The 19,105-nt window shown below is 32.3% G+C and overlaps 1 long non-coding RNA gene across 1 annotated transcript; it reads left to right on the top strand.

Moving 5' to 3' along the window:
- The first annotated feature begins 10,566 nt into the window (after nt 1-10,566).
- Nucleotides 10,567-14,974, top strand: LOC126720633 (uncharacterized). Its single transcript, XR_007653561.1, has 3 exons — nt 10,567-10,670; nt 13,109-13,158; nt 14,413-14,974. It is a non-coding gene; the product is annotated as an uncharacterized LOC126720633 (long non-coding RNA).
- The last annotated feature ends 4,131 nt before the right edge of the window (nt 14,975-19,105 follow it).

Below are 19,105 nucleotides of genomic sequence, written 5' to 3'. Positions count from 1 at the left end.
TTAAAAGATATCAACGAAAGAGGAATCTATAGAGCTGAAACAAGTTTGTCATCTTTAAAGACAGAAATATTACTAGATGACCAATTGACATAAATGACAAAAAGAAATTGAGACAAAATAAAGAGACAGAGATTTGTTCATATTTCCCCATTACTTTTTTGTATAGGCACCAACATAAAGTCCAATCTCCTCGTACAGAAGAACTTAGTAGAAAAGGCATAAAAGATGGAAATATGGATGCAATCTTTTGTAATCAATGTACATGGACTGACAGTATATGGATTGACAGTATGATACCAAACAAAATTATAATAAATGACATATTTACACCCTTTATAGTATCCTTAAATATTCATATAACAAATATTTTAATAAAAGAAGTTTTGACAGATTCTCCTTTATTAATCATTAAAGAAAACATTAATTGTGGTAATTTCTTGAATAATGACAAATTTAATTTCCTGACAGAGAGAATTAATTATAACCCCCTAACAAATTTTCCTATTAATGAAAGACTTTATAATGAAGCTTTATTTCACATATTACTGCAGAATGAGAGATATAGCATGGTATACAAGACAAATAAAATCATAATAGACCTTGTGAGTATTTTGAATTCTAGCCACTCAGACACCAATAGACTTTATCATGATACTACTACTACTCAGCAAGAGCACAGAAGTGTACAAAGAAAAGTTTGGTTTTATTATAAATGCTTTTCTTGCTCTTCTTATAAAACATTTTGAAAAGACTTTACAAGAGGATATTGACATAAAAGTTTTTAAAATAAATTTTACAGAAACTTTGCAAGAAAATATTTATTTTCAAGATCATTTTTCAAGACGTAATCCTTTTCCCGAAACCCATTTGCAGACTACTATGAGTAAAAGAACCTCCCAGGCAAACATGAAAGGAAAGGGCAAGGCACCAGCGGTGCAACCCAAACCCAAACAATCCCGAAAACCTTATGTAAGGATTTCAGATAGGCATGAAGGCGTCTCGATAGAGACAATATCCCTTCTAATACGTTGCTAGCAGAGGCAATGCATTCATGTGGTGGCAAAAGTGAAATTCTGCAAGAAGTACTCCGCACTGATCTCATTTTTCAGAATGGATAATTTACAGACCTTCCTCTTCATATTAAACTACTTCTTGATAATCTACAAGTAGCCTTTACCCTCAGACAGAAATCTTTATTCCAAAAACCCTTAAGGCTTTGGAATTATATCTTGTTAACACCAGTGCATTTATTGAAGCACTTGGTTGTCAACTCCCTGGCAAGGAAGATAGAGATTCAAGCTCCACAAAGATAGAATCACAGTCTCTAAAAAGCTATCTTATGGGAACAAGCTTTTCAAAGTTCCACCCTAAGATTCAGCAAAATACGAGACTTGCCATTAGAACTTTACTTCCTGAAATCCAACAGAAGATATTAACTCATAAAGCTCTAACAAGTTCTTATGATAGATGGATGCATCTTTTTAAAGTATTAGTCTCTACAGCATTTATCAGAACAAAAAATATGACAGATGATACATGGATATCTCATAAGGCCACATGGTATGAAAGTTTTGGAGAAGCAGACAGAGTTTATGAAGGAACAGGAGATAGATACAATCCCTATCCAGGATTACTTATCAATAAGGAGATAGAAGATCCAGTAATTTGTGATCCTTTATGGCTATCTGAAATGCTTGAAGCAGGATTTATTAGCAAGTTGATCATAACTTCTGGAAGATAGATTAGTTTATTTCCTAAAGTCATCCAAGAAGTGGTTGCATAGATTGGAGGACTTAATTATATGAGGATTACTATATGGAGTACTCTTCCAGTTTGGGACAATAGTTATTATATGGAAGTTCAGCCAACACACATTCTGGTCCTTATCCATGATTGGAAATGTATCCCTGAATACAACTGGTATACGGGAGATACTTATTTATCACTTGATGATCCGGATGCTCTGGCTCAAGAATGGTCTAATTTCATGAGTAATAAGATTTATGAAATACAACAAGAATTAGACAAAGGCTTCCATTTCTTCAGCTACATTGACAAAATAGCCGTATATGGTCCAAGACCTTCAGCAAGGAGGCTTTTTGGAAGAAGAAAGAATGTAAAGGATCCTAGACAAATGACAGCAAAGGGTCATGTTCCTATTTATCTTCCTATTTCATACTGCGTTTTATGTAGCAATTATGGAGTAGTTCATGAGTATGAGTAGTATGAAGATAACTTTGATCCACTAGATTATGATAACTATGTAGATACAGACTAGATGCTCCAAGAAAGATAGAATGCTTTCCCGAACAGACAGCTATGACAGATCACTATTCATCAGTGGTGACAGACCACTATTCACTGTGATAGATCACTATTCACCAGCACGCGTAAATAATTTCCAGACAGATCCAAAATAGTCTAGACAAATATAGGCGGATTTTTCACTACTGTTTATTAGCATGCGGACAGATTCCCAGACAGACAGAACACTATTCACTTATAGGCGACAGAAAGTATCCTGACAGATTCTGATTCTTAGAATATATGGTTCCTACCAGCAGTTTAACTTGAGTTAATTTTACCTACTCAGGATAATTTACCATGGTTCACTACATCTATAAAAGCGGAGGACTATGCAAACAGGAGGCAGGCTTCCAAATTAGGCTTCAAAATTTAGGCTTCTAAAATTCCAAAAGATTCCAAGCTTTAGAAAGACTTTGTAATAGCCTTCCCTCTCCCTCTCTCCGAAAGACTTTTGTACTCTACTTTCCTTTTATAATCTTGTAACCTTCCCTAAGACAGAACCTTGTAACCTTTTAGTTTCTAAGACGGTTTTATTTTGTAATCTTGTAACTCTTCAGACAGTTTATTTTCAAGCTTGTATCAAAGATAGTTGTTTTCAAGTTTATCAAAGACATAAGTTTTTATTCAAGTAAGATTTTATTAGTTTCAGTTTTCATATTCCATACTCCATTTTAACCTTATTTTGAATATATCTATTTTGCTATTTTCTTCTTTATCATCTATTTTATCATTATTTATGCTTCTATATTACTGCTGTGCTCTCTCCTGGGTAGATGTATGAGTTTTATGAATTTTATTTCCATCAAATACTCATAATTTTTTTTTTCTAAAATTGTGTGTATATATGTGCATGAGAGAGAGAGAGAGAGAGAGAGAGAGAGAGGAGGATTGAAGCTCAAGTTGTGAACAAATACAAACCCATGAATTCATAATCCAAATTTGTCATTGGAGTAAAAGAGAAAAATAATGGTAGTCTTAACAAAAAAACTTTTACCAATCTTTTTTTTTTTAATTATTATTGCGAGAGACCTGTATATTATTTTTTAGACACAATGAATTTCTTAATATTACACTATTGATCACTTATTTTATTTGTTTCACACTAGCATATCCTTTTTTTTTGGGTGGTAAATACACTAGCATGTCATTGGTCAAGAGTGATAATGTTCCTTTATAATTTATTCATGGGATCGATCCCTATTTTTGTCAAAGTTTTTTGATTTATCCTAAATTTAGGAATATTGATACTATCACTTAAATTTATTACCCAAAAAAAAGGACATGATAAGCACAAAATAGAGTCAAAATATAAATTCGTATTTTGTATCATAGTAAAAGAATAATTTTTTTTTTTGAAACAATCTTGTTTTTTAAAACTATATTAATATTGGCTATAGTTTTTCTTTCTTATACTAATTAAATGTTATGAGAATTACATGTTTTTCCTAAAATAAATAATAATGTTCAAATAACACAAAAGTGTAATTCAATTTATTTATAAAACAAATAAAGGGAAAGAAAAAATTATCCATAAATCATATTTACATTTAATTTAATTTTTTAAATTGAATTGATACCACCTTCCATTTGGCGGCATTGAGAATGGTAGCAGCATCCAAAACATCCTTAATAATAGGAAGATCTGAAAAACAAAATAATACTATAAGTGATAATTTAATTCCAAGGAATTAGGAAGTTGAGAGAGAGAATGAATTAAACATAAAACATAAAACATAAAACATACGCTCGAGTGTTTGGCAGACGAGAGCGAAGGTGGCCTTCTTGTTTCTGATACAAGGCCTATATATCAGAGATTTTATGGAGGCCACTGCTTGGCGACGAGCATCGCCTTAGAGGACACTTCCTAATACCTTCGCTGCCTCTCTCCTTGCGAAGTACGCCGACCGCTCCCCGTTGCTCAGCCGCGTCTTCCCACGCCCTACCGCCGCCATCGCTTTCCACTTCCCTGCCTTTTGGGGTTTTCGGCTTGCCTGCTTTACAACTTTTCCGTTTAATTCCCAAACGACGACGTTCCTCTTTTACGCTTTAAACCAATCCAAATAAAAAAGCAATCCCCTCACCCAAAAACAAAGCTGTTTTCATTTTTCATTTTTCACTTTTCAACCTTTTTTTTTTTTTTTTTTTTTATACAAGTCCACGTCCAAGTTTGGCACTGTAACTTGTTTTTGGAAATATAAAGAAAAAACTATTTTTTTTTGTATTTTTGAAATCAAAGATATATTTGATTAGTTGAAATTAAAAAGATAATTTTTTTGAAGAAAAAAAAAATAGAGTCACCAGAACAATGACTATGACATCCTTTGACGTAGTTCCAGGTACATTCACAGACAAAGCAAGCACACTGTCCCTCAGCCCAACTACAATGGCCTGAAGCTGGCATGCTTACCAAGCCCAGCCAGATATTTAGATTCAGCTGTTCATCACGTGGAAAAGTTCAATGACAGATGCCTTACCTCCATGGTTCTGTCCACATGAACATTATTGTTAAAATAATCACTTTTCCAAGTCCAAGAAAACATATCATGTACACGGTAAATCATAAAGAACTTTAAAACATTAAGCGATTATCCTATATAGCTGCTTCACTAAGAATAGACATTTCAATTGTTTTTGCATAAACTTTAAAAAAAAATCAATGTCAAGCTAGAAAAGAAGTCCACACTTCTCAGCCTAAACTTCAAAAGTCCATATCAGGTTAGAAAAGCCCAGACTTCTCAGAATTTATTTATTTTCCTAACAAATACGGACCCATGGGACATTATTTAATAGTAAAGGACATGACTCTTTTAATTTCATTATTAAGACTAACATGGTGACTTTCAACTTCAAGGTCCAGTTACACATCCATACCATCAAAGACATAGGATTGGATCTGTGCTCTGGTGTCGCTGAGTTTGTAGAAAGCATCCACAGCTTTGTATCAGGGAACATATATAAATTAGTCAATAATAGGACAATGAGATTACAGGCCTCTAGTAGGAGATCTATAACATGCTTGATTCGGACTCCTATGGAGTAGTTGTCAGATTTCAACTTTTCAATCATGAAAGATTAAGTGAGACTTGAAAATACATTTTTATAGATAATTTTGTTTTTATGAATCTTCATTGGTTTCATTTTTTCAATTATAAGCATCAATCTAAATTAAAATAGATGAACATGTAAAGTCAAAATTATATATAAAGTTAAAACTGTTTAAAGTGAATATGTATAAATAATATTTTTGTTTTAATTTCTCATTATTTTAATATTTAGTTATAGTATTAAAATTAGAGTACATGAATATGTAAAGTTAAAACCTCTTAACATGAATTTGTAAAGCCAATATATTTATATATTTAATATTATCAAAAATTTATAGATTAAAAATAAATAAAAAATAATTATGATATAGCTAATGATGTGGTAGGTGAGATGATATAACGGGAACTAGTGTAGTAAGCATAAATACTATGCATCAGTTTTTAGATATATATAAATATAGATTGTTGTTATTCAAAAGTACGAAGCATCACAGCCATAATCAAGAAAATCCCGCAAAACATTAAGGCCAACAAATTAATACCTAAAATAAATGGCAAGAAATTGCAATAAAGTAGAGAAATTTCTTCTCACACTAGAGCATAAAGTGGGGTCAGTAAATGAAGTCTAACCTAAATAAAGCATTAAAATGTGGTGGTTATATAGTATTAGCCTATGTACTCTCCTATATGGCTATACATTAAACATATGAGGATTTTTTAAAAGGAAGCATAGAACCTTATGCACCCAGTAACACTAGTAATAAGCCTCACAACAACACAAGCACAACCATTCCTAATTGGCATAAAGGAAATTAAAAAAGAAAAATCTTCCTAACAATATAAAGACAGTTTTAAGGAACCAATAAACAATTATGAAATTTATTAGTATATAAGAATATACCTAGAATTAGAATTTACATCCACCAAATTCTTCTTCATTGAGTTTGCCCACGAGCATTCTTCTTGGATCTTCGTATCTTGTAATGTCTTTTTCCTTAAACAATATTCACTAGCCATTTTGGTTTCCCACTTGAGAACACAAGATAACCCAAACCGAATCCAAAAATGAATCCACAACCGTACCCCCAACAATACAACTTTTGAATGAAACCCATTTTCAAATTTGAAATCATCTTCTTGAGTGATTGAAGATGGTGGTGGTGGTTGTTCCTCATCATTGCCACAAGATTTTGTCATTGGAAATCCACATAACCCCAAGTTCCCACTGTAAGAATCATTCATAAAGATATTGAACTATTTACCTTGAGGTACCTGTCCATAAAGACAATTTTTTGTTAGGTTTAAAATTCTAGTGATGTGAGATTTGCCAATTGAATAGGGATTTCACTTGTGAGCATTTTTGAAGAGAGATCTAACCATTCAAGATTGGTTAAATTTCCCAACGATGGAGGCATACGACCTATAAGATTACTGTGTGAAAAATTAAGCCCCTTCAGTGATCGAAGCTTTCCAATTGCTTTTGGAATTTCTCCTTTGAAATTATTGTTGGAGAAATCAATGGTTGTGAATAGACTGTGGATTTCCAGCATTTCAATAAAAAACCCTTTCATCACCATTGTCACAGAATCTTGATAATACTCATTACCCATATATTTCAATTCTACATTCGCTTTCATCATGGCTTTTAAATATTTGAAAAAGTTAGTTGGCAAAATTCCATGAAACTCATTATGAGAGAGGTCTATGATTCGCATGAATTTGGTCTTGGGATTTCCTATGGCGCCATGAAAGCTGTTTGATCACAAGATAAGAACTCGCAACTCTGGAAGAGTTCCCAGCCAACTAGGGAAGGTGATATTAATCTTGTTGTTACCAAAATCTAGAACTTCCAACTTTCTACAATGGACCAATGATTGTGGCAATGATCCTTCCAATTGGTTGCCATTGAATTTACAACTTTTCAATAACAGCCCTTTGCAAATGTTTTAGGGATAGTGCCATGAAGATTGTTGCTTTGCAAATTCAAATCTATGAGATGGCCACTTAAGTTTCCCAAACAAAGAGGAATCATGTTATTCAAGTGGTTAAATGACAAATCAAGATATTGGAGGGAACTGAGATTGCAAATCAAGGAAGGGATCTCTCTAGTTAAATTATTCCTTGAGACTAAAAAGAAAGAAGTATACAATGAAGGTACTGGAAGTGGTCCTTGAAGCATGTTAGAATGAAGATCAAGAATTTCCAAGTAATTCCATGGAAGGTGTTCTATACTTAAATATGTTTTTAGTTTGGTAATTCCATCAATATTGTCCAAATTTGCTATTAGCTTAATATTGTCCAATGTGGAATGGATGGAAGGAATACAATGAAAACAAATGAAAGTTAAGGGACTGAAATGAAAAAGAGTAAAACCTAAAGATAGAATTAAAAACAAGTAAAAGTTAGAGTTGTAATTTGCAATTTAGCATTCGTTGAATAAGTATTAGTAAATAAAAAGTCAATTAGAGAACTTTTAGAGTAGAATATACCTATTAATTAAAATTTGTTCAAGGAAATTTAATCAAACCTAAATTAAAATTTATTTACTGTTAGGTTACTTTATTTGAAAAGATATTGTATTCTAATTAGATATAACTATCAATGGAGACATCAAGGATTCCAATATTCCCTCCTCTGTTATAACTATTAAATTAAAAAAATAAAAAACAAAACAAACTTCAAAATGGGTGGTACTATTAGAAGACTTTAATTCCAATATTGAATTGCAATGAGTCTTTGGTTATTGTTCATAAAATAAATTTAAACTTTGAATGTAATGGCCACATGGTCCCCCTATCGACTAGCGTGACTTTTGAACTATATAATTGTTTGATGATATACAACTACTCTTTTTAAGTCATTGATTCTCCAAATTCAGTCATACTTGAAAACCCATATTATGGGAGAATATACTTCAAAATTTGTGCCAAATTTTTTTTAGAGTTGACACATCTTGGAGTCTCCATGATTCAAATCCTCCCTCATTTGTTATAACTATCAAATTATCCAAAAGACTTCAAACCATGTGGGTCTATTAAAAGACTTTAATCCTAATTACATTAAATGAGTCTTTGGTTAGTGTTCAGAAATTCAATTTAGACTTGAAAAGTAATGGCATCATGGTCCAGCGATTAGTTAGCATTACTTTTGGACTATATAACTGTTTGCTAAAGATTCATGCTAGATTGAACTAGGAGAAATCATGTTAATTATCCTAGTAAATTTCAAATTAGTATTTTAATAAGATATCTATGGTCGGCTAGACACAATACTCTCTTTGAAAAGAGGAAACTAATACTAATCTCTCTCTCTCTCTCTCTCTCTCTCTATATATATATATATATATATATATTAGAGACTATAAGATTACTGTTGAAACTTATTGTTGAATATAGCTTGTAACTGAAATTCATAATACCAACAATGACATTGTCATAACATGAAATGATCTGTTGTGACTATCAAAGATGACAAACAAGTCGAAGAGGACAAGTCCAAACTTCGTTGCTATCACCCATCTTTCTCCATCACGCCATAATTTCTTATCACTTTCTCTTTCATTGCAGAATTTCTTAATATCACTAATTTTTTCCCCACATTCTTCGTTAAATCTAAAGCCAACAACCCCTCATCACCAACATCTTTTTCACCCTAATTTAACTCCTCCTTAGATGCTTATTTAAATGCATTTTAGAACCTTTGTTAAAGACTTTAGATTAGAGTTACAACTCCATCAAATGCTCATAATTTTTTTTTCCTAAAATTGTGTGTATATATGTGCATGAGAGAGAGAGAGAGAGAGAAAGAGAGAGAGAGAGAGGAGGATTGAAGCTCAAGTTGTGAACAAATACAAACCCATGACTTCATAATCCAAATATGTCATTGGAATAAAAGAGAAAAGTAATGGTAGTCTTAAGAACAACAAAAATTGTACCAATTTTTTTTTTATTGCAAGGGACCTGTATATTATTTTTTAGACACAATGAATTTCTTAATATTACGCTATTGATCACTTATTTTATTTGTTTCACACTAGCATGTCCTTTTTTTTGGTGGTAAATACACTAGCATGTCATTGGTCAAGAGTGATAATGTTCCTTTATAATTTATTCATTGGATCCCTATTTTTGTCAGAGTTTTTTTATTTATCCTAAATTTAGGAATATTAATACCATCACTTAAATTTATTACCCAAAAAAAGGGACATGAAAAGCACAAAATAGTGGATTTCAGTTAGCTCAACTGGTAAAATCTCTGATGGTTGTATAAGAGATCTGGGATTCATTTCCCGCCTACACTAAAAACTGATTGGTGTCTTGGTCTGATGATAAAAGAGCTATCATCAGGAGCGGATGCCATAAGGTGAAAATCTCTCAAAAAAAGAAAAGCACAAAATAGAGTCAAAATATAGATTTGTATTTTGTATCATAGTAAAAGAATAATTTTTTTTTAAACGATCTTGTTTTTTAAAACTATATTAATATTGGCTATAGCTTTTCTTTCTTATACTAATTAAATGTTATAAGAATTACATGTTTTTCCTAAAATAAATAATAGTGTTAAAATAACACAAAAGTGTAATTCAATTTATTTATAGCACAGTAATGCAATTCAATTTATTTATAAAACAAATAAAGGGAAAGAAAAAATTATCCATAAATCATATTTACATTTAATTTAATTTTTTAGATATAAATATAAGTTATTTATTACTAAAAAAAAAAAATGAGAATTACCATTTCTGTAGTACTTAGGATGTAAAACTTTTTGCAGAGGTTTTTCCTAGTGTTAGTTAGTTTTTTTTTTTTTTTTTCATGATGGAAATTCTATAACTCACAGCCAGTAAACAACTTTATTAGGCATATTTGTCATGTCACAACTCACAAGTTCCCTTGTGTTGTTTGATAGAAAGAAAAAGTCTAGGATCACAAAATTTATGACAATTTTTTGTCACTATTACATGATAGAGTATAATTGGTGATGAAAAAATAGTGAGTTCATGCTACTTTCTATTTCATAATAACATTTACAAATTACAGCTTCATTCTTAAAAAAAAAAATTTTGTTTTTTTCGGTAATAAATTAATTTCTAACCCGTTCAACCCAGTGGGTTAGACCCGGTTCATCTAACCCATTCGTTTGGTTCCCATTTCACTTCTTCAGTTCCGTCCATGTTGGCTGTTTTCTTATTCTCTCTCTATCTCTCATAGATGAAATAGAAGAAGAAGAAGAAGTTGAACAATGTGAAGGAGGAGACGCAAGAAGAAGCAACGTGTTTTCGCCTCTAATACCCTAAGAAGCATTCTTCTTCATTCCCAGGTTTTTGCTTCAATTCCTTCCCATTTTTCAAGTATTGCCATTTCTTACTTACTTTTTTAGATTCGAATTTTATGTTCGAATTAAGACAAATTTCGAAGACCCATTTTAGATAACATCAATATTTTTAATTTATTTTTGTTTGAGTATATTATTGTGATGAAGTTGTTGATGATAACTTACTTTGGGAACATGGGTATTAGCTAATTGGTGGGAGAACAAGGTGATTCTTCTATAATGAATGTGGTATATAATTAATAAGTGCACTTATTTTTTATAATTATGGTTTATTATGAAGGGTGGTTGTTCACTGAAAGGAATATTAGATGCAGTTGAATTATGAATTTCGCTTGGAGGCCTGACTATATAATTGAAACATAATTAAACTATAGACATTTGTACATATATGCTTTTGCCGAATAAAAATATTGGGTCCCATTTTGAGTGTTTCACTTAATGTTTCACCGATTAGGACGATTAGGATAAAGTGGAACACTAAGAGTGGGACAAAGGATTTCCATTCGCTCTATGTCTTTTTATCAATGTTGGTATTTCTTCTAACCAAACTTACATAATTTCTAAATGTTGTACATGATATGTCACCTCTGAAAACTTTTTAAGAGCTTGACGTGCACCGTCTGTCAAACAGACCACGTTTGAGCCATTATCTTCCTTGGACTTCAAAGCTTTTGCAACTATTAGGGAGTCATCTCCAGACTTGTAACCCCGCGTCTTTCACAATCTCAAGTGCTATCTCTGCTGCAAAAAACATTTATTTCCTCTATGTTGGTCACCATCTTCTCACTTTAACTCATAGCTGCTATCAGAAAATGCATGTCATCTCTATCCACCCACCCTCATTCCTGCTTTTTTTCAAATTTTCAGAACTTTACCCATTCACAATGACTTTGTACACCCTTAATGGAGTAGGCATCAGTGTGCCTCAGGTATTTCACCTTTTGTCTGCTCCATAATGCTAGGCTGCTAGCTTGACAAAACTTCTACTTGTATTCCACTGCATTCGTCATTATCAATACGGTTGTTTTCCTTTTTGAGGTTGCAGCCCTACAAGCATAATTCACTTACATCTATCTTACCCCCTCTTGATGTGGATGATCAGCTCTCACCTGAGCCATTAGCTATTCTGCAAGAGAGGTCGAAACAGCTGTAAGTAAAGATCGAGATACCTTGACTTGCCTAGCTGCAACAGAGGGGACTGGAGCTGTATTGGAGGAAGTAAAAGAGTCATAGTGCACTGTAACTTGCTGTGTAATTGGCACTTTAGTGATATTGTGGCGTTGGAGTGTATGCATTAGATTGTATTGGTAGTTCAATTAGTACTATTATGTGCTGTATGTATTGCAATAGAAAGTAGTTAGATGGCAGTCAGGGAGTTATAGTCAGTTATTCTTGGTAGAGATTAGTTAGTCACTCTTGTTAGAGATTAGTTAGTCTTGTAATTTAGTTAGAGTGGCCTGCATATAAGGCACTGCTCCTTTGAGAATTGTAATCAAGCAATACGAATCAACTTGTTCCTTTTGGTCTCTTTCCTCTCATCTCCTTTCTTTTGGAGGTTACCTGTCCTCGCACTCAGCCACTTATCCATCCATCACCAAATTCCATAAGTTTCCCATTTAGCACACTGATTGGAGCAGATTTCTTAGATTTGAAATTTTCATGTTTACTTTTTTTTGAGGCAAAAAATGTCTTTGAAGGTGCGCAGAGCCTATGTAAAGAAGCTACTATATTTGTTTGTGTGTGCATCTTAAATAATCAATTCCTTTCACAATGTCTTGTCCCCCATGTAGCAAATATGATTGGCTTATGAGATCTTGTTATTCTACTGAAAAGTGGAGGCTGGCTAATTTTTTATTGATATTGTAAATATATTTCAATGCGGTAGCATTTTGTTCAAGTTTGTTGATTCCAAAAGATATAGAAAGAACAGTGGGGGGTGGGTTTGATGGTGTTTGGAAAGCTCATGTATAACAGCTGCAGCCCCCATACTTAAGTCCGATAAAGCAAACAGCATGCTTGCTAGTGCTAGATATAGTTGACGTAATTTACTGCCTAAACAGATTTTATCAACTACTGTCCATGTGAAGTAATATGTTATTGTTATGTCTTAGAAGTAATAACAAGTAATTATTATTTACATTCCAGAAAATCTTGAAAATAATTCTCAGTATTATTATAATTATTTAATTTCGAAGAACTAGTTGATTATTGAGCTATCACAATTTACTAAAATTATTAATTGATGCAAATTAATCATCTGCTTTCCAGAAGTTCCTTTGTGCTCTATTTTGGACCTATTAGATGGATGCAGCTTGAAAGTAATAATTATTTGTATTTTGTGGTTTTGTTAGAGATTTGTTCAAATAACCTATATAAAAGAAAAAGTTAGACGTAACATCAAATGCATACCTTGCCGCTTTCAGGATCTTGCCTAACTTTTACTTGGGAAAAAGAGCTAAGCTAGTTTGATGAGGTTAGTGCGTTCTAACTTACAAGAAAATTTATTGTTATTGTAACATCATAGTTTTGGATTATATATATTCAAGAGGCATATGGGGCTCAACATGAATTACAAGATCATATATAAACCAATTTATTAGGAAAGCCAACTAACCCCATGATCCAATGCAGATTTTTGTAAAGTTATAATATCATAATCAATGAAATTAAAATAGTAGAAGCTCCAATTTTTTGCATTGGAACATGAAAATGATGCTTAGAATAGTTATAGTGACAGTTTTCATTTTTCTCCATAATTCCTAGGCTGATGGAATTGTATCTCCAAAGTGAAGCAAATTGGAATTAGGTTCTGTGGTATGTTCAAAAATGAACATAGGATCATTTTTAAGTATTGCATAGGTCGTGCTCACTATATCAACTTCTAGATACCCTAGATTAGGGGCGACTTAATGTATTTAGAAGTTTAAGGCGAAAATTGAAATTTTTTTTTTTAATGCAAAATATGTCTTTGAAGGTGCGCAGAGCCTATGTAAAGAAGCTACTATATTTGTTTGTGTGTGGATCTTAAATAATCAATTCCTTTCACAATGTCTTGTCCCCCATTGCTTATGAGATCTTGTTATTCTACTGAAAAGTGGAGGCTGGCTAATATTTGATTGATATTGTAAATATATTTCAATGGGGTAGCAGTTTGTTGATTCCAAAAGATATAGAAAGAACAGTGGGGGGTGGGTTTGGTGGTTGGAAAGCTCATGTATAACAGCTGCAGCCCCTATACCAAGTCCGATAAAGCAAACAGCATGCTTTTCAACATGTATAACAGCTGTAGTTGACGTAATTTACTGCCTGAATAGATTTTATCAACAACTTTTCACGTGAAGTAATATGTTATTGTTATGTCTTAGAAGTAATAACATGTAATTATTATTTACTTTCCAGAAAATCTAGAAAATAATTCTCAGTATCATTATAATTATTTAATTTTGAAGCACTAATTGATTACTGACCTATTACAATTTACTAAAATTATTAATTGATGCAAATTAATCAGCTGCTTTCCAGAAGTTCCTTTGTGCTCTATTTTGGACCTATTAGATGGATGCAGCCTAAAAGTCATAATTATTTGCATTTTGTGGTTTTGTTAGATGTTTGATCAAATAACCTATATAAAAGAAAAAGTTAGATGTAACATCAAATGCGTACCTTGCCGCTTTCAGGATCTTGTCTAATTTTTCCTTGGGAAAAAGAGCTAAGCTAATTTGATGAGGTTAGTGCGTTCTAACTTACGAGAAAATTTATTGTTATTGTAACATCATAGTTTTGGATTATATATATTCAAGAGGCATATGGGGCTCAACATGAATTACAAGATCATAAACCAATTTATTGGGAAAGCCAACTAACCCCATGATTCAATGCAGATTTTTATAAAGTTATAATATCATAATCAATGAAATTAAAATAGTAGAAGCTCCAATTTTTTGCATTGGAACATGAAAATGATGCTTAGAATAGTTATAGTGACGGTTATCATTTTTCTCCATAATTCCTAGGCTGATGCAATTGTATCTCCAAAGTGAAGCAAATTGGAATTAGGTTCTGTGGTATGTTCAAAAATGAACATAGGATCATTTTTAAGTATTGCATTGCATGATGAACAAGAACTCTTGCCTCTGCCAACCGATGAATGCTATTCTGTTTTGAAGAATGGTATTTTGGCATTTGCAAAAGTGGAGGAAGCCTATAAGCAAAAGAAGTACTCTAAAGAAGCAATAGAAGAGGTGATTGGTCGTGCTCACTATATCAACTTCTAGATACCCTGGATCAGGGGCAACTTAATGTATTTAGGGGTTTAAAGCGAAAATTGAAATTGAGGCCTTTTATATATATATATATATATATATGACTTTAAAAAAATTAAATATTACTTAAACTCTATTATCTTATTTTAGATGCAAAATTTTTACTAATTAACATGAATTAGGCAGAATTTTTATTTTTAGAAAGTCTATAGACACACAAAATTTGACAAAACTTTTCACACTTATTGATGTAATAGATTTGATAGTAGTAAGTTTGCCAACTCAACTATTGTGAAAATTGTTATGAATTTTATTTTTGTGTATTGTTTTTTTTTTTTTTTTTTTTTTTTTTTTTTTTTTTGAGAAGTGTTACTTTCACAATATTTTTCACAATAAATCCTGGGTATTAAGTTGTTATTGGTTAAGTTGTTGCAAAAAATGTTGTGAATACAACATTTCTTTCTCTTTTTTTTCTTGTTTCTCATTTGATAAAAAAATTATTTTATTTATTGGCTAATATTCAGGCTTAATTAAATTAAAATTTGGGATCCTTTTTCTACTTGGGCCCTAAGCCATCAATTACTTCTATTGTGGAGTCGGCACTGCTGGATGCTGCTGATGATGAAGGGACTGATTAGAAAAAGTAGCTTCTGGCAATGAATAATATTTATTATTCTTGGTTGTTTGTATTCAAAACAAAAACCCAGTGATGCATCATCATTCTTTTTTTCCTTATTAGCTTAAAGTAATATAGTAATGATCTTACATTGTTTCTATTAGTTGATGTTTACTACTCTTTGCAGTGGAAAGGTATGTCTTCACCGTCCATTTCAATTTTACCTTTGATCTCAAATTCTTCCCTGGCCCTTATTTCCTAAAGAATTCCTTCATATCCTGTAGGGTAAACTCTTGATTCCTACATTGAATTTTCTAATGAGGAAATAGTTTCCAAGAAACTGCATTCCCAAGTTTTTATTGATCAAATATGTACAGTTAGTGGTTCATTATTGTGTGGTTATTTGTACTTAATAAAATATAAAATACTTATTCGTTGTTCATTTTTGGTTTGTGTATTTCAATCATAAAAATTTTTTGTTGCCAGTCCCATGGGTTGTTGGATATGGACGTGCCTACATTATGTTACTCCATTGCTCAGTTTGGAGGATCAGGTGATATATTTAAGAGGAAACTCTAATTAAACAACTTTCATAGGGGTCTTAAATTGTAAATTCCACTTTAGAAAAAGAAAAAAGAAAAAAACTTTTTAAACTTTAGGGAAGAAAAACGAATTAGTGCAAAGTTAAGTTGAAAGTTGACGGACGAAAATAATATTTAGCCTTCAATGTTTCTAGCAAAACTTTTGTGAAGATAAATTAAACTAGAATGAAATTGCAAATTAAACTAAAGGCTGCTCCAGCCAAATGGTACACGCTAAGTGTCCATAACAAATAGTTGATAGAAAATAACTGCAAATAATCAACTTAAAAGGCAAAGAGAAAAAGAAAAGAAGACAAATGGTACACCGTACACAGTTACACGCTAAAGTATTCTATTGCCAACCAAGTCTACATATACCATACAAAATGTTTTTGGGTTTTTCACTTTTTCATTGTTTTTCAATATTTAACAAAAACAAAAATGCACAGTGCAAAAGTAAATAGAATACCTAAAATGCAATGCATGACAATATGAAACAGTGCAGAAAAAATCTTGAGATAAATGATACAAAATGATATCCAGTAGGAGGAGTCAAAAAAATATGTCCGACAACAGATAGGAAGTATCAAAGAAGAGCACATGAATATCAACCCTTGAATCACACAGCAAGAGTCTTGGGCTATACGAAGGTGGGCAGACATACAGGTCTTAGAGCATTTACGGGCAGAGTGAGAGGAATTGGTATTCCCTTTGAGATTGAGCCAAAAAGCTCAAGTCTTTTTTTAACAACTCACAAAGAAGAGGTACAAGGTCTTGGACCTTAAGCTGAGACACACTGCACTGATAATTTAAAACAATAACAAGGAGTGTGTCTAGTAACACCACAATGGAGACAAGCATTAGTAGTCATAGGTCTATTTTGCAATCTAGGTGGAGGTTTTCATATGAATTCAAACTGAAACCTAAGCTTAAAACTATTTGATCTAATGTGACCAACAACATTACAATAGTAATTGGTGGATCTACCACCTAAAGTGCCTTCTTGGAGAAGAGATTGTCAATAGTGCAATAAATCCATCTTTGAAATCTATGTATAGTAATTGGTGAATCTACCACCTAAGAGTTTGAGAGTTGATGGAATTATTGACTATTACAATGAAAGACTTGTTGTAGAAGGCTATAAAGAAAAGGAAGATATGAGTTTTCTTGATACACAATAAACCAAAGGGGATTATAGTTCTTGTATAAGGAAACAAAGTGTGTAGGCTTGTTAAATCTTTGTATGGATTGAAGCAAGTTTCAATGCAACGACATGAAAATTTTGACAATGAGATGATGTCAAATGAGTTTAGATTTAATGCGACTAGTGTGTAATGTGAAATATATCACAAGGGGCTATGTCGTTGTTGGATATGCTCATGTAAGTGTTGTAGATGTGATTCAAGTAATTAAATTTTCTAATACATCTGATGGACTTTTCTTATCTCAATCACATGAGAGATGTGAAGATAGTGTAGTGAGAACACCTTATATTAAGAGCATATGTATTTTATGGGAAGTCTTTACAAATCTAAACAAAAATGCATTGTAGGTCTCTACATATTTGTTGGAGACAATACCATGAGGCAGTTGCTCTCAAATGAAAGTATTTCTAGATTATAAAATGGATCCGTAATCAATTGTTTATGTGGAGAGCAAATAAACTGCGTGTTCATCGAGGGGAATGGGGTTAAAGCCTATTACCTAAAAGTCTCCAGGATGGCAATCCAACCTAGCTGACTGGAGATTCCAAGATCTAGATTCAAAGGGACAACCGAATCGTGGAGACTATTTTTATCACTATGGAAATAACATCTCCCTCCCATTCCTATGATGAAATACTGATGCCTGTAAGCAATGATCAGGGTAAGCTTTGCTTTTGATGATTCTTATATCTTGGAATTCCAAGTGAGGTATAGCAGGATACTCCTAATAAGAGTCACTTATATGAGTGTGAAGTGGGTCGCTTCCGTGAGAGTTTTTAAGACTGAATTCTCTAAAGCACTTCACGAATTTACCAGGATATGTTCGGGTCGAAATGAACACAACTATAAGAACAAAATATGTTTGAAAATGAGCTGTGTGAATTCTATTATCTTGGTATACACAAACAGCTGAACAGTTCAAGACATCATGTTCACTGGTTAGCTAGTATATCCGATAGTCTTTCACAAAGAAAAGTTCAAAACCACAAGCTACTTCTCCCGATACAGTAACTTTTCTTCTACTCTTTGTGTGTCTACATCATCATTGGCATTGTGTTTATCAATTTCTATTCATGTGGGAGATTGTTGGAAAAATAGTATTGAGTGAATAAAAAATTGATGTTTTCTATGTTCACTTAAAGATGTTATTAAAAGTAATAAAAATCCCGAGTTCCACATAGAAAAGGAAAGAGATAATATATGAGTTTATATGCTCATGAGCTGGACATTGGGTAAGGCTTTTGGCACATGTGGACTGGGCCTAAATATCCAAATAATAATATTTTATTATTTTAATTGTTGAGTCAATTAGTCTGTGCACAATAATTATTATTGAAACAAAGTGACTGTTCAGTAACGTATAATTTTTTATAGTCTCTCATTCATAAAAACAACTTTTTAGAAAAAAAAAAAAAAAAAAAAAAAAAAAAACACTCTGAAAGTGAGAAAATTTTGTGTATTTTCATTTTGTGTCAAAGAGAGAGAAAGAGACATTGAGTGGTTCACAGAGCACGATCTTGTATGCTACGTTTTCGTGCTGTAGATCATTTTATCCTAGAAGGCAGACGTCCGTGAATCTCAAAGCCCCATAGTGATTATGTGAGGGGCGAAATCTGCTTTATGGAGATTGTATCAAACACAAAACTTGATCTGAATTATTCATCCTTCCCGCATTTGGTCTGTGAGGTTTTAATTATTTGCAGATTTCTCTTTATATATATTCAGTATTTGTTTATTACTTTTTCCTATCACATCT

The sequence above is a fragment of the Quercus robur genome, chromosome 4 (genome assembly GCF_932294415.1).
Source record: "Quercus robur chromosome 4, dhQueRobu3.1, whole genome shotgun sequence".
NCBI lineage: Eukaryota > Viridiplantae > Streptophyta > Magnoliopsida > Fagales > Fagaceae > Quercus > Quercus robur.
Note: the sequence above shows the minus strand (reverse complement) of the source record. Positions and strands in the feature narration are given on the sequence as shown.